This window comes from Epinephelus fuscoguttatus, linkage group LG19, assembly GCF_011397635.1.
Source record: "Epinephelus fuscoguttatus linkage group LG19, E.fuscoguttatus.final_Chr_v1".
NCBI classification, from domain to species: domain Eukaryota; kingdom Metazoa; phylum Chordata; class Actinopteri; order Perciformes; family Serranidae; genus Epinephelus; species Epinephelus fuscoguttatus.
This window is the reverse complement of record NC_064770.1, coordinates 980,509-997,864: the sequence shown is the minus strand read 5'-3', so window position 1 is coordinate 997,864 and position 17,356 is coordinate 980,509. Positions and strand designations below refer to the sequence as shown.

At 38.9% G+C, this 17,356-nt stretch overlaps 1 protein-coding gene across 1 annotated transcript in view; it reads right to left on the bottom strand.

Annotated features, from left to right (window-relative positions):
• tspan4b (tetraspanin 4b) overlaps positions 1–10,820 on the bottom strand; it is a 51,109-nt gene extending 40,289 nt beyond the window's left edge. The window contains exon 1 of the mRNA XM_049560337.1: positions 10,387–10,820. The gene's annotated coding sequence lies outside the window, so the exon portion shown is untranslated. The remainder of the gene's footprint in view (positions 1–10,386) is intronic.
• Between the last annotated feature and the right edge of the window lie 6,536 nt (positions 10,821–17,356).

Here is a 17,356-nt window from a genome sequence, read left to right as displayed (position 1 = left end):
TTGAACTGCTGACAGGAAGGAAGCTCCCTCCTCTTCTCAGTAGACTTAATTATACTGCTGAAGGCATTTTCCATGACCACAACAAACCTGTGACTCAGAGCTCCGAGCACAGATCTTACAAAGCATGTTTCAAATCATTGAGGAGTACACACAAAATACAATCAAACAAGAAAACATGCAATCAATAAAAACAAAGGCAATACAAAACTAAAAACAAAGCAACAAAATGAAAATAAAGTAAAATACCATAAAACATAGAGCATAAACAGGCTACTGCGGAGCATCTTCTGTTGTTCTTTAAAAGTTTCTAAAGAGACTGCAGGCCATATACCTACACAAAAAGGGAGTTCCATAGTGTTGAAGCCACTACTTCAAGGCACCATCACCTTTTGTTGTTAGCCTGGAGCAGGGGACAGCCAGTAGGTCCTGGTCAGAAGACCTAAGAGACTTACTGCCAATATATGGATGGAGAGGGTCACAGATGTATTCAGGTGCCTGACCTTGGAGGGCTCTATACATGAGAACTTGTACCTTGAAATTAATCCTAAACTTGATGGGAAGCCAGTCTAAAGAAATTAAAATGGGTGTGATGTGTGTTGTCCTGCTGGACCTAGTTAGCAGCAGCATCCTGGATTATTTGTAGATGGCTCATGATTTGTCAAGCAAAAAGAAAATTACAGTAGTCCATTTGGGAGGACACAAAAGCATGAATAATCATCTCTAGCTCAAGTTGAGAAACCACAGACCTGAGCTTTGCAATATTTCTTAGTTGTAGAAAACAGGTATGGGTCAGTGATTTAAATCTGGTGATCTAAATGCATGGCCTGATGAAAATAAACACCAAAATTCCTAAAATTTGACCGTGTAGCTGAAGAAAGGGACCCAATACTCTGGGCAACCTTTGAAGCTTATACTGTCTGAAGCAATTATTAGAACCTCTGTCTTATTTGTGTTTAATTATAAGTGGTTGTTTGACATCCAATCCTTGATGGCTATCAAACAGTTGTGCAGAACAGCAAGTTTGTCAGTGCTAACAGGCTTAAACAAGAAATTGAGTTGAATGTTGTCAGCAGTGTCAACAGTGATATGATATACCTGTGAACTGGCTATTTAGTCCTTCAATGCCCATACCAAACAAATGTAAGTACAATGAATGATCGTTTAGCTTGGTTAAGTGTAAAATGCAGGGTGCAATATTCACTAATATGTCTTATCAAAAACATAATAACAAAAACACCAGAAATATTGTACAGGGGTCCGTTTCACAAAGCAGGTTTAGTGAAAACTCAGAGTCTGTTAACCCTGAAATGAGGGAAACTCTGAGTTTTCCGTTTCAAAAAGGGAGGTAACTCAAACCATAGAAAGAGGGGTAACTCTAGCCTGTTTCAGAGAGAGGGGTAACGTAAGCTCTCGGTCAGTTACCGTAGTAACAGACTATGAACCTAACCTGGTCGGGACCAGGTTTTTCTCAATGAACCTCCAGTTTCTCTCTGTCTCCGCCCTCTTTCAGAGCCACACACTCCATTTGATTTCCTCATTCATTCAGTCAGCAGGCGAGTTTTGGCGAAGCCTAGTTCTGCTGTCTCTCATTTAAAAAAAAAATCAGAGTCAGTATATTAGAAGTCCATTAGGCACAGTAGGTGGCGACTTTTTTCACTAACATGGCATGTCCTTTTGATAACGATCCCGTGGATGAAGGTGCAGCATTACTGCACAGAGAATTAAATATTCGTCGGGAGATGGTTATCAGACCGCGCATAGATGTTTTAGCATTTCCACACAATTATCTTTTTGAGCTGTACCGTTTCACATCACAGTCCATCATCTACATACACAACCTAATCCGTCCTTACATTTGCAACATTACCAGTCATAGTCATGCTCTCACATCCCAGGAGATATTGTGTGTTGCGCTGCGTTTCTTTGCAAATGGAAGTTTTTTGTACAATGTCGGAGATGCTGAGCACTTGAGTAAGACAGCTGTATGCAGGGTGGTCAGAAAAGTGTGCTCGTTTTACGGGCATCTGCCTTCTTTCTGTTGGCTGAGTAGAAGTCTGTGTTAGTTTAAATAGGCTTAATTATTTAACAGAACTGATATAGATGAGAAGACATTTATGTGTGTGAAAACAGCATTATGTTGGGGATAAAACAACTGCACAGTCAAACAGCCACTTAATATTTACTTTACAATGTAAAACATGATCAAAATGAGGTACCCCCATGAGATTATGCCGAGGTCTTACCTGTTTGAACAGTGTTTTTATATTTCATCCTAAACTGCTGCCAAGTGCGCTTCTCCCCCGCGGGATTGCACCTAAATGAAATAAATTAATAGGCTACCATTCAAGCAGTTTTCCCCAGTAATATTATTGTGATTGCAAAGGACTACATTTAAACTTATGCATTGACCCGAGCAGCAATGTTCTCCCACGCCGTCTCCCTCTCTTTTGCAGCTGCAGCGGTGTTGCACTTCTTTTTGAAAACATGTGCAAACTCGCCGTATGAGCGCATTAAGATTTCTAATTCTAGTGGGGTGAAAAACGCAGCCCTCCTCTTCCCCGTTGCCATGGTGAATCGTCGAATCGGGGCTCCATTGATGCTGGCGTTTTATAGTCGTGGTGCAGGCGCTTAACTCCAGGTGAAACTACTCTGAGTTGATTAAACTGATTCAAATCAGCTGTTCTGGAACCGGAAACTCAGAGTTTCCTATCTCAGAGTAGATCAACTCAGAGTTCAGGATTAGACTCAGAGTTTGTTGAACCTGCTTTGTGAAACGGACCCCAGGACTTTAGCATTTTTTTCAGACACACACTATCATTTTACTCGACAGTCGTCTGAGGGTCGGTTTTTGTTACCCTTATGTAGAACTAATTAAAACAGAAAACAATGCATTACAGAGCAATGGTGGCATGGAATGAATTACCATTTTTTCTGGTCTCAGAAAGTAATGTTATGACTTTTAAGAAAAAACTTAAACTATTTTTATTTACCCAGCAGGTATGACAGAATATTTTTACTGTTTATATGTTGGACTTTATATATCTGGTTGGAAGGTGTAAAACTGAGCTATTTGCTTCCTTTTTATTATTATGGTAACTCAGAAAAGGCAATGTCAAGTGATCCTTGAAAATGAATTTAAAATGAACTGTCAGCATGTAGAGCTACAGTATTATTGGATTAGGTTTGAGCAGATGTCTTGTGTCATGTTTGTTTGTGAGTATGAATGTAAATGTATCTTATGTTCGCTGCATTTTTGGTTGATGAACTTGGTGAGACCCCAGGAAGAGTAGCTGCTGTTAAGTTCCAGCAGTTAATGGGGATCTAATAAATAAATCAAATCAAACTGGCTATTAATGTGACCCAGTGAAAGCATGTATAATGCAAATAATATACGACCTAAGCAGACCTTGCGCTAGACTTTTTCGTCGCCGGTCATTTTGACCGACAGGGTCATAAAAATCCGGTCATAATCTATTTTTACCGGTCATTTTAATTTTCGTTTTTAAATGATAATAAAGATATTCAAAGACATTTAGTTTTCATTCGTTCGTTTTTAATAAATCCAACAAGCAAGTTATAAAGTGTGCATTAATAAGGACATGAAAGAAAAGATGAACAGACATCCACACACCCGTGCCAGCTTCGCCCTGGAAATACCGGACGGCACTAACATGTCCGGTGTGTCCAGGGCGTTATGTAGTTATGCCTGTAGGCTCGGTGACACAAAATTAAAATTGTAATGAAGTGATTATGGTATTGAAAAATGTGTTCGGTTATGCACTGTTGTGTTAGGCTATTTTAAATTATAAACACGGTATTTTCTCCTCACGTTCCTCAGTGCATGCTGTTGTTATTGTATTTTGAAAATTGGCCGGATTCTCTCGTCTTTTCTGTGTCCGAATTCCTGTTTGGTACAATCCGCTTGATCCAGCTTGACAGAAGCGCTCGCGGCTCCCGTGAAAAATAGACCAGACGCCGAACTGAAGCGCTGCCTCCGCGGGCGCTCCGCTCTGCTCAGCGGCCTGTATGGACAGTCAGATAGGTTAACATGGGCGCTGACTGAAAACTGCCTCCGCTGGGCGCCGTGCTTCGGTTCCGCGTCCGGTGTGTCCAGGGCGTTACGCCAACAACGCTACATGAAGCAGATGAATGACTTTTTCTCTATACTAGCATGCGCAGAAGAGGCTTGACTACAGGAGAGGCCAAGATGGCTGCTACCACAGGTGTTTGGCGCGCTCGTGCGTAAAAATGCTCTTTATTGCACGGAACTCGTAAGTCATTCGACCACATTGTGCCATAACTGAATCTGGAAATTCACCGAAGATTTGGACTGCACAACAAACTGGAGAACTCTTTCAAATTTTTGTTATTGAACTCACAACGGTGGACTCGACAGCGTCTGCAGGAATATCACAGCACCATGGCTGATAAGAGGGAGCGAGAGAGGAAGAACCGGCACAGCACCGCTCAAACCAGCAGAGTGTCCCCTGAAGTAGTGGCTGAATTCCACTCCTATGCGGCCGCTGCAGGTGCTCACCACGCGGCCTCTGAGTCTGCTGCTGACCGCATCCCGCTCCCGTCATCCACCGACTCTACTCCTGAGTCCAAAAGAACCAAGACAGACCCGATGGAACCATCTTTAGCAGAAATGCAAGAAAATATTGTAAAACTCATCACGCAGCATTTGGATCAGAAAATCAACGGTGTGAATGAGAGAATCGATAACGTGTTAAAAGTCGCGTCTGAAAACAAAAACAGCATTGAAGAACTGGCAAAACACAGTGAGTTCATTTTCCAACAGCTGCAAGACACGACTGAGAAAGTGGAGAAAATAGAGAAGAAAACCACAGAACACGAAACGAGAATTGAAACTCTCGAGGACAAAGTGAATGACCAGGAAAGACAACAACGCAGACAGAACCTGCGGCTCTACCGACTGCGAGAGGAGGAGGGAGAGAACATCCTGAAGATAGTCACAGACATCTGCGGAGGACGGACGGCTGGTTGACGTCTGCCACAGAGTCGGCCCCAAGAAGGCCGGCAAGACGCGGCCGGTCATCATCAAATTCCTGTCTAGAGCCGAGAGGGACGCTGTCTGGAGGAACGGCAAAGACTCAGAGTTCCTCAAAGACAGAGGTCTGAACTTTGGTGAGGACCTGACCTCCAAGGACAGAGAGACTCGCATCGCGCTCTGGCCCCGGATTGACGAGGCAAGTAAGAGAGGACAGAAAGCGTTCTTTGTGGGAGCCAGGGCATTCATTAACGGTAACGAAGTCAGACTGAAAAGATGAGAATAATATTAAAAAAGATGTAAAAAAAAAAAAAAAAAAAAAAAACTTTCAATGGAATGTATAATTTAACCAGGTTCCGGGCACTTTGAGTTTAAGAGATAGGTACTGGATTATTTTCTTTGCTCTAGCCTTTGAAGTATCAGTACCTATAGTTAAAGACTATTAAATGGCCTTGAGTGCATATAAGGAGCACAACTTGTTGGTTTACTCTTAAACACTTTACCTGTTAATTTTTCTTTCGAGAATTATTTATTTTGGTCAGAATTATATTTACGTGTACAGGTCACTTTTTGTTGGACATCAATTACTTACCATGTCAAAGTTTAATGCATTAAACCTTTGCTCTATGAATGTAAGAGGAATACGGGACAATCTTAAAAGAAAAGCAATTTTTCTGTATATTAGACGGCAAAATGCAAATATATTATTTTACAAGAAACTCATTCATCGAGGGAAGATGAAAAATTCTGGAAAAGTCAATGGGGAGAAACAATTTACTTTTCACATGGTACTAATCATTCAGCTGGTGTTGCAATCCTGTTTAATAAATTTAATGGCAATGTTTTAGACTCTGAGCACTCAAATGATGGCAGGTGGATTATCCTTGCTTTAGAAGCTGACAATGTCAAATTTATCATTTGTAACGTTTATGGCCCGAATAGATGTAATCAGGCAAAAGAAATGTTCCAAAATCTCAACGTTAAAATATCAGAACTTAGAAATAAGTACAACGATGCTGTAGTGGTTATAGGTGGTGATTATAATGATGTTTCAGATGAAAATATGGATAGGTGTCCCCCGAGATTAACGGTGTCTCATTCATTCAAACCCACATCTTACCTCTGTCAGAGCCTAACCCTCACTGATGCCTGGCGGTTCATGAACGCAGATAAGACTGATTTCACATGGTCCAACACAAATCAAACCCTACAGTCTAGAATCGATCTCTGGTTTATGTCGTCACAAGATATTCAATACGTTGATGAAATCAGTCATCAGTTTGCTCCTCTATCTGATCATAAATTAATCACTCTGAAACTTAAAGGAAATAGAGAAAAACCTGGCTCTATAGGCTACTGGAAACTCAACAACTCATTATTACAGGATACACTGTTTAAGGAGAAGGTCAACTATATAGCAAAAAAAAAAATTGACAATCAGGAAATGGATGGTATTCAAAAATGGGAGTTTTTTAAATATAAAGTTAGAGAAGCAGCTATTAAACGCAGCAAAACGCTAAAAAGAGGGAAGGAAGAAAAGGAAAACAAACTAATGAATCAGATACAGGATTTATTATCCAAACAAAACCTCACAGAAGAAGAAAGAGAAAACCTGAGAATCTGCAGTGAACAGTTAGATAGTATGTACATTGACTTAGCAAAAGGGGCCTTTATACGATCCAGAGCCAAATGGCTAGAACAGGGCGAAAAGAATACAAGCTACTTCTTTAGTTTAGAAAAAAGAAACAGGAAAAGAAATAATATTATATCTTTGAACATTGAAGGTAATAGAACTTCAAACACAAAGGAAATCTCCAACTACGTTACGCCTTTTACACAATCTATATGAATCAAAATTTAATTCTATAAAATGTCAGCAATTCATGGATAATATCGAACCATTAACAAACAAAATCTCAGAAGAGTATAAAGAACTCTGTGATAAGGAACTACAACAAATAGAATTAGATGAGGTTATAAAATCAATGAAGCTAGGAAAATCACCTGGGAATGATGGTTTAACTGTTGACTTTTATGTTTGTTTTTGGGACATAATTAAAAAACAGCCATTTCATGTCCTGAAAGAATGCATCTATAGAAACGAAATGACAACAACAATGAAACAAGGCCTTATAACATTAATTCCAAAACCAGGGAAAGATCACTTCAGTATTGAAAACTGGAGACCTGTTTCCTTATTGAATACAGATTATAAAATTTTAGCCAAGATACTTTCAAATCGGGTTAAAAAATATTTGGATGAAATCATCTCTGAAAACCAAAATGGATTCATGTCCAATAGACACATTAGCTCCAACATTAGATTGGTTCTTGACCTAATTGATTATTATGAATACATAGAATCTGATGCTCTACTCCTGTTTTTGGACTTTTATAAGGCCTTCGATTCTGTTGAACATCCCTTTGTACTTGAGGCTCTGAAAATTTTTGGGTTTGGAGAGAAATTTATCCAATATGTGAGTACACTTTACAAAGGAATAACAAGTTCTATTTTATTATTTCCAATTGTTTCCAAAAGCTTTCCTGTCTCGAGAGGTGTCAGACAAGGGTGTCCATTGAGTGCGTTCCTTTTTTTGATCGCTGCTCAACTGTTGTTTCTCAATGTTTCCAATAATCACAATCTAAAAGGGTTAATCATATTTAATAGAGAAATTAAAATCACCCAACTGGCGGACGACACGGTATTATTTCTGAAAGATAAAACTCAAGTGCACAAAGCTCTCCAAGTAACTCAGGAGTTTTCAGATGCCTCCGGTCTAACATTAAATATATCCAAGAGTGAAATTTTGTGTTTATACGAAACGAATGACTCTTCTTACAGCAATGTTCCAATTAAGGATGGCGTGAAGTATTTAGGTATCCATATTACTAAGAACACAACTCATAGACAACTTTTAAATATTATACCCAAGGTACAGAAAACTAAATCAATTCTTAACATGTGGTTGCAAAGAGATTTGTCTGTCTATGGTCGCGTATTACTCATGAAAGCTGAAGGAATATCAAGATTTGTGTACCCTACCATTTCTCTGTGTGTCGATGATTTGTATTGTAAAGAGATCAACAATATGTTTGTTAAATTCATTTGGAAAACGGACACCATCAACTCAAAAAAGAAGTTATTCAAGCAAAAAAATCAGAAGGAGGACTGGATTTAATTAATTTTCATGACTTAAATTACACTTTTAAGGTCAAGTGGCTGAAAAAATATTTAGAAAATCCTACATCACTATGGAACTTTATTTCACACAACATATTTTCACAAATCGGAGGGTTAAAATTGCTAATGAGTTGCACCTATAATGTTACTAAATTACCTATCAAACTATCTAAGTTCCACCAGCAAGCACTACTGGCATGGAGGTTATGCTATGTGCACAATTTCTCTCCACATAAAGAAATTTTATGGAATAACGAAAACATAACAATCAAACGGAAAAGCCTGTACAAGAAAAATTGGTTCGAAAGAGGGATAGTTTTTGTGTCCAATCTGTTTGATAGCCATGGTAACCTGTATAACTATGAAGCTTTCTTAAAAGAGACATATATTCCAATTAAAAATAAAGAATACTGTGAGGTTATCCAGGCAATCCCATCAGGAATGAAATCATTAATGGAATCTCATCTGAAATATCAGACATGTGCAAGAATAATACCGTCGTTAACTATCGTTACTTTCTGCCAAGTTAACCGATGCCAAGTGCACCAACAAACTAATAAGAAATTCATTAACTAACCAATTTAAAATAACCCCAAGAGGAAAGGCATTTTGGAACTCGCAAATACAACCAATCAACTGGAAAAAAGTTTGGTCTACACCATTTCAATTCTGTATATCCAACAAAATCAGAGAAATACACTTTAAAATACTGCATAACATCTATCCCTGCAATAGCATCATCTCAAAATTTGCCAGTATTGATAACACCTGTGCTTTCTGTGGAACTGAAAATGAAACCACTATTCATCTTTTTTACTTTTGCCAATACTCACTAGAATTATGGGAAAACATTGCTGCTGTAATTTCTGCCAAGAGTAGGTATCCTGTCAATTTCACTGCTAAAGACATCATAGCATCTGCCGAGACAAAGAACGACATAGTCAACCATATCACTAATCTGTTTATGTTAATAGGAAAATATCACATCCATAAAGCCAAATTCGCTAAAACACTCCCCAAAATAAATGTTTTCCTAGCTGAAGTAAACCTGTATATAGAATCGCTAAGAAATATGGAAAACAAAAAAAGCAACAGAACCTTACAATACTACGATGACATGTTTCTTAACTCCGAAAGGTAATGTGATAAATGCAGGAGTTCTTTATTAGTTAATGTTTTCCAGAGTCTATCGATATGTTTGAGCGTATTTTATGTTTAAACTTTTGTGCACTGTCGTTTTGTTTTGTTTTTTCTCCTGCACGAAAGTTTGGGTTTAAAATTGAATATATATTTAAGGTTCACATGGAGGTACTATTGTACTATGGTTATAGGTATGAAATGGAACTGAAAACATAACATGAATGCTTTGTAACTGTCCTTAAATCAATTTAAAAAAAAAAAATGACTTTTTCTCTGCAGTGTGAAAACGGCAGCCACTTAAACCACTGACTGTGCACTCCGCTGCCAAGTGGGCAGGGGTGGTAATTGCAACCGGTCAAAATGACCGACGGCCTTCAGATTTTCCGGTCATTGTTGTAAAAAACAGGTCAATGACCGAGAATATCCGGTTAACGTGACCCCTGGACCTAAGACAGTGCCCTGAGGTACATCATGGGAAAGAGACTTTGAGAAACCCCTTTCTGAAAGGTAGGAGCAAAACCAGTCAAGGGCGCTCCCAGAGATAGAGTGAGAAGATTAGGCCTACCTACAGTAATTTACAACAGCAACCCCAACACATTACAGTTTTTCATCAGCCATTGCCATGGTAAATGTTTGGGTAGTTGTAGACATAATAGCCTAAGTATGGAGGTCCTCTTCTGCAACATGTAAGCAGGGTTTGAGGATTCATGGGGACAGCATCCAGGAAAACTTCCTGTTTCCAGTGCCTACGTTAGAAACATACTTCCCCTCCCTGACTTTTTGTAAATCTCACCAGCATAAATCTTGACTTATTTTCGGGTCTTGCTTTTGACAGCCTAGTGTCTAATGAGATACACAGATGCTTTGCACAATGGAAATACTGTTCCATTTTGATGCATGTAGACTAAACACCAACATTTCCAGTGATAATCAGGATGAAATATGCAGCGTATTCATTTAAGACATGGTTTTGAACATGGCACTTAATTAAAGTGGAGTTTCTGGTGTCCAGATTTATTATCTTTGTATTTGGAACTGTGATTGAAGACCTTACCTGAAGATGAGTTTCAGCCCTTTCAGATCCTGTCTTTGTCACCCTTCTCTTGGTAACTCCCCGCTCCTTCACTTCTTGGTTTTGATCTTTACTCAGTTTTCCTTTTAGATCTCCTTCGGACTGATCCCTGAACCAGCCAGGCTTTTCAATCAGCTTTCCTGTCTTCTCTTCCTCTATATTGTTCTTCACTGGTAGATTGTGCTTGCCCGCTTTCTCCAGTTAAGTTGTTCTCTTCCCCGATTCTGAACTCTGTATTGAATGCATATAATTTTCCGAATGGAAAGATTCCCCCTATCTGTGTTTTCTTTTGTTAACAAATATTCGCCTCTCTCCGTCTTTGACGGTCTTTCTTCCTCTCCCTCCTCAATTGTTTCCAGATGTGTGTGTTGTTGCCTGTCCCCTTCTGTGTTCCTCCCCTTCCCATTTTTTTCCTGCTGCTGCAGTCAGCCTCTAAACCTCAGCCTGCCTCTTTGTTCCAGAAGTCTGGGGTCACTCTCCTGTTTCCTCTGTCTCAGTGATATTCTCTTACATTGCTGCACATGCACATACTCACACTGCTGCACACACATAAGCATGCACGCTTTCTTCTCTGACCAAATTATAGACTGACATTATTTCTGACCATTTCCTGAACATACTGGTGTTTTTTAGTGTTTAACATGTTTCAAGCTAGCCACTGCTTTCTGTTCCTTTTCCTCCAACATGAACATCAGTTTGTAGAGATTAAAATCTTCATAGTAAACACACCATCTGCTTTGTTGTTTTTAAAGTTATGTTACCATTCCATAGCAATGCACAAGTACAGAATGATTTTTAAAAACCTGCAGATTATTACCCTTGTTGGAATCTAAGCCTCGTAATAGATCTCCATAATAGATGTCCAATTAGAGTATCAAAATGGCTATCGGAAACACTTAATTATTATTAATCACAATTATGTTAAATAATGTGACTTAATTTACATTAAATCGCCTCATGGTGCACCATTCCCGAAAAGGGAAAAATGATAGCCAGTCAATGATATCAGTCTCAAAAATTCACTAAACTATCAATTTGGAATTTTGATTAAAAGCTAAATTTATAACTATGACCAAAATTACCATATTAATAGTAAAGGCTGAAGGATTTTAGGGTTCTTGACATAGCAGAGGTTGACTATTCATTCACTCTTGTGCAATATTAAACAGACAGTAGGTACAATTGCAAATATATTTATTTTCAAAGACAGCAAAGCAACAAAACACAAATTCTAACTAACTAACTAACTAACTTACTAACTATCCATATACAGACATGGGTGTATAAATGTGTTTAGGTTGTGTGTGTGTGTGTGTGTGTGTGTGTGTGTGCGCGTGCTTGCACGCACGCACACGAGACACAGAGAGATACAGAAGGATGGGTGTGTGATACAAAGGGCTGTCTGGCCTTCAAAAGAAAATGGCTGACAACAGAGGACTACAAGATGGCCGAATCAGTAGCCATTTCTCAATACACAAGTTCAGCAGTTCGGACTTGACAAGTCCGCGCGAGAGTCCGGACTTCCCAAGAACGGGAGGACGGGAGTACACTCATTTCTCCTTTTGGAACAGCAGCAAACTTGATGATGTCACCACCTCCGCTCGCCTTGGCTGTTACTGTGTTGTATCCATGCATTTAGAATAAAACAATATAAACACAGCCCAGCCATGCGTCTTTTCATAGACATTGTAAGAAATTAATGTGTATATGTTTTTAAAGTTTCAACATATATATAACTGACACACAAAAACATATAAATAGCCAAAATAGTTTCATACACCTGGGCATCTGGCCTCTGATAATAATCAAAAGTCAGGTGCGGGGGGAAAGTTTGTGGAGAGTTGGTGGTTATTGTGATCGTAAGCATTGGCGAGATAGAAATCAAAAATCAATAACGGACATGGATCGGAGAAGGCGTCTTGGTGCAGTTATTGCAGCAAGATTTCTGTACCTGCAGGCTGAGGAGGAGGCTGCCCAGCTGAGGAGGCAGATCCGAGAAAGACAGCGGAGAATGAGGCGGAGGATGAGACGTGATGAGACGAATGAAATGAATGAATAAAAAGTTAAAAGTACTCATTATGTAGAGTGACCCACTTTCAAGTGTTGTTATCATCATATACATGAATATGTATTGAGTATTAATTGATCAACGTCGGCTACATGTAAGCAGCATTTAAATGTTGTCATGGTAGAACTAAATTTTTACACCTTTCACTGGTGTACTGGTCTAATGTATAACAACGCACATCAACTTGTAAATATGAAACTTACAACATATAAAACAAACTATCTTAAAAGTAACTATAGCTATCAAATAAATGTAGCTTGAGTAGAATGTACAGTATTTCCCTCTCAGTTTAAAGTAGCACAAAATGGAAATACCCAAAGTACAAGTACATCAAATTTGTACTTAAGTACAGTAGCTACTTGAGTAAATACTGTCCATCACTGCATTTGTCTCATCATTATGCTTTCTGTCTACATTTTTATGGAGACTTGACAGTTTACTTGGTACACCTAGAAAAAACAAAAGCAGTTTAATATTGTATTAAGTCTAACATTTTATTGAAGTGTTGAGTTGTAGATTGTGGTGCAGTTGAACTTTACTGGATTATACTGACAGCAGTTTCTCATTTAGTCTGTCCTCACCAATATAAATGGGATCAAACAGGTCAGATTTTAAGAGGAAAATTTTATTCAGCCACACTTCAGACATCAGGTATACAATTCATATCAGATAATCAATATTTAAAATGCTGTTGAATAAATACTACAATAAATACAATTAATCTTTAAATACAATAAATTAATTACAATAAATTCTTAAATTAAAATCATTATTGAATGGTAAAAACACATAAATAAGCAAAAGAATACATACAAAGAACAATTACATCAACAATGTTACAACATTTAATAATATAATAATATATCATATATACTGAGACTGAATATTGCCCATTAGACATTCCCCAAACGAATTACATTTCATATATAACCACTACAGAGATATCAGTGACGAATTTAAAAGGACTACCCAAGAGAGGCTGCTCTCGGTGGGGCAGCCTGAGCGCTCATACACATATGTTTATTATCTATGAGCGCTGACACCGCTGTCATCTAGTGGACCTCACATTCAAGTGGGCTCTGTATTAATACACGACCACGGGTTTCAAGTTTAAACTATGCATGAAAACACTACGTTCCATGACAACACAACAGTAACATATCGATAATTATGGCTTACAATTGTGCGCCTTTCCCTCACTTGCCATTTCTGAAGATTGTTGCGAAATGCATGCTGGGATACCTGACTGTCTGAAGTCCACACAAGTCTGCAAAGGGGTGTGGCGAGAACACATCCAGGCATTTGGACTGAACTTGGCTAGATGTGAACTTTGAATTGGAACAGTACTTGGGCTGTGACTGATGATGTGTCACAAGTTTTTTTTTCATTTCATTAAGCCTTTATTTCAACAGGGAGGTCCATTGAGAGTGAGCTCTCTTTTTCAAGGACGCCCTGCATGCAATACATAACACACACAATTACAAAATTACAAGGTACATAAACATGAGAGTACAGAATACAAAAAATACAGTCTTTACAACATAAAAGTGAAAAACCTAAACATAGATACAGACAAGACTAAAAATAACAGGAGCAAGACTGATCTCTAAGTAAAGCCTCATCAAGTAGCACCTTGAAGGACTCGATGGAAACCAGATTATCTAATTTAAGTGAATCCTGGAGTCTATTCCATCTGTCAGGGGCATAAAAACTGAAGGAGGTCTTTCCTAGTTCACTTTTCATACATGGGATGTGAAGTCTAAGCTGTGTCTGTGAACATGTATTATAAAGTTAAATAGGTTAAATATAAGGGAAGCTTTCCACACAAGGCTTTATAAATGAATAAAAGACAGTGCTGTTCTCTGCGAACTTCAAGAGAGGGCCAGCCCACTTTTTCTTATAAAATGCAGTGATGGGTAAAATACCGATCCCCAGTGATAAAACGTAAGGCACTGTCAAAAACTGCATTAAGAGGTTTCAATGTGGAAGCTGAGGCATGTATATGGCATCACCAAAATCAAAAACAGACATTATTGTGGATTGTACGATGGTCTTCCTGCTGGGTGAGGTGAAACATGACTATTTCTGTATAAAAAAACAATTCTTACTCTTAATTTCTTTGAAAGGTGTTCCACATGGGTTTGAAAAGAAAGCTTGGTGTCCAACCAAATGCCCAGGTATTTATAAGACTCAACAGTTTCAATTGACTCACCATACAGGGTTTGAATACTGAGACAGGAGTCATTTAGTTGCGACCTTGTGAACCACATAGCTTTAGTTTTACTGGGATTCAGGACAAGTTTGTGGGAAATAAGGGACAATTGAAAACAGTTAAAAGCAGATTGCAGGCTTGCAACGGCTGATTTAAGAGTGGGGCCAAAACTGTATAAAATTGTGTCGTCCGCATAAAAATGAGCATCACAAAGTGGTGAGGGGAGTAAAATGTTATTAATATAAAGAGTAAATAAAAGTGGGCCCAGGATGGATCCTTGTGGAACACCTTTGCCCAAAGAAAGAGAGCTGGATAGAGCACCATCTGCAACTACCGCTTGTGTTCTACCTGAAAGATAGTCAGAGAACCAGCTGATAGAGAGACTGTCTAGGCCAATGGATGATAGTTTGCCTAATAAAATATTATGGTCCACAGTATCGAATGCCTTAGACAGATCGACGAAAAGACCTGCACAGTGCTGGTGAATATCAAGGCCGTTTATAATATTATTAACAACAAGTGTTGTAGCTGTGGCAGTGCTGTGACCTGGCCTGAATCCTGATTGTTGTGGTTGAAGTATATTGTGTGAGTCCAGGAAAACCGGCAGCTGAGCATTTACTATGGATTCTAAAACTTTGGCCAAGCAGCCTAGCTTTGATATTGGACGGTAGTTATTTAGGTCACTTGAGCTACCACCCTTAAGTAATGGAACAACCTGTGCGGCTTTCCACACTGCTGGGATTTAGTTAAGTTAAAAATATGAGCTAACGGTGAAGCGATAATGCGGGCACTCAGACGCAGGACATATGGGTCAAGATCATCCTCACCTTTTGATTTCTTGTGATTTAGATGTGTAAGAGCATTCAAGACTTCAGCATTGTTTATATGACTAATGGCCAGGCTCCACTGGGCACGTCAGCGGCGTGACACGTCTGCAGCGTGAGTCCCGTAGCAGCTCAGCCCCGCTGTTAATCAATTACAGCGGCTCCACCGGCAACGGGAGCGGCGCGACGACCCCCGTCTGATAGTATTCCAAAAGCTGGCAGTATTGTCTTGAGTGGTTCTAAGAGAAGATAAATAGTAGTCAGATTTAGCCTTTCTTATCATTTTGGTACAATTATTGCGCAATCTCCTGAAATGAAGCCAGTCTGAAGGGTTGTTCGAGAGTCTGGCCTTCAACCAGGCTAAGTCTCTAAGTCGAAGAGCTTCAGTAATGTCTGTAGTGAACCAGGGATTAGATCGACTTTTTATTCTAAAATTCTTATAGGGGGCATGTTTATCTGCAAGAGAATCAAAAGTATGTGAAAAATGCTTAAAAGCCAGCTCAGAATCTGGAATTAGGCCAACCCTTTGTAAATCAGCATGATATCAGTCATAAAGAAACACTTGCTCATTAAAATCTTTAAAATTTTGCTTCCTGATAATGCGTCCTCCAGATGTCTGACCTTTGACCATCCTAACACAAGCAGTAGGGCAGTGATCGCTAATATCTTGAGCAAAGACTTCACAGCACGGATATTTAAGGGGTCTATTTGTCAGAATAAGATCGATCAGAGTAGATTTGGAGTTATCTATGTTATTAGGTCTTGTGGGGGAGGAGATCAGTTGGCATACATTTAATTCCAGGCATAAATCTTTTAATTTAGATGAATTTATAGACAGCCAGTCCAAGTTCAAATCACCCACAGTTAGCTCTGAAGAAATGTATGCTGACAGTAGGTTGTCTAACTCATCTAGAGCCGAGTTAGGAGCAGAGGGGGGACGATAAATCCCACTGACTGACTGATTTACTTTAAACAGCACAGTAACAGACCCAGAAGGCCGCTACATCATTATTCAGGCAACAATCTTTAACAAATTATATACAATCGTTAAACTGTATGCCCCTAATAATGATGATCCAGCCTTCTTTCACACAATCTTCTCTTTACTATCTAACCTATCAGACAGCTCGACAACTATAATAGGAGGAGACTTTAACACAGTCCTAAATGCTTCATTAGACCGATCTAGCAACTCAGCACACACAAAGCAATCACAATCGGCTAAGGTAATACAGGAATATATGGATGATTTTGGGCTTGGCGATGGCTGGAGACTCAAATACCCATCGAAGAGGGAATATACTTTCTTCTCTCCTGTGCATCGCTCATTTTCAAGAATTGACTTTTTTCTCTTAAACAACTCCATCTCACAAAAAATTACCACAAAAATACACCCGATCATTATCAGCGACCATGCACCAATATCACTCAATCTGCAAATAGAAACCATCCATAAACGGCCCCCAACATGGCGCTTTAATATCTCTTTACTTAAAGACCCAGACTTTGACAAAATGGTGAGACGGGAGTGGGCAAACTTTCTTGAAGACAATGACTCTCCAACTTTATCTCCATCTTTAATATGGGAAACTGGGAAGGCAGTAATCAGAGGAAAAATTATATCATACTCCTCCTACAAGAAGAAAAAGGAATTGCAAGCAGAAAAAAACATTGAGGAAAAAATTAAACAACTAACACAGGAATATGCAAACAATCCAAGTGATCAAGTATGGACCCAATTACAGTGTACAAAATTGCAACTGGACAATATTCTATCAAAGAAAACTGAATTTATCATACAGCAACTAAGATATAATAATTTTGAACACAGTAACAAATCAGGAAAAT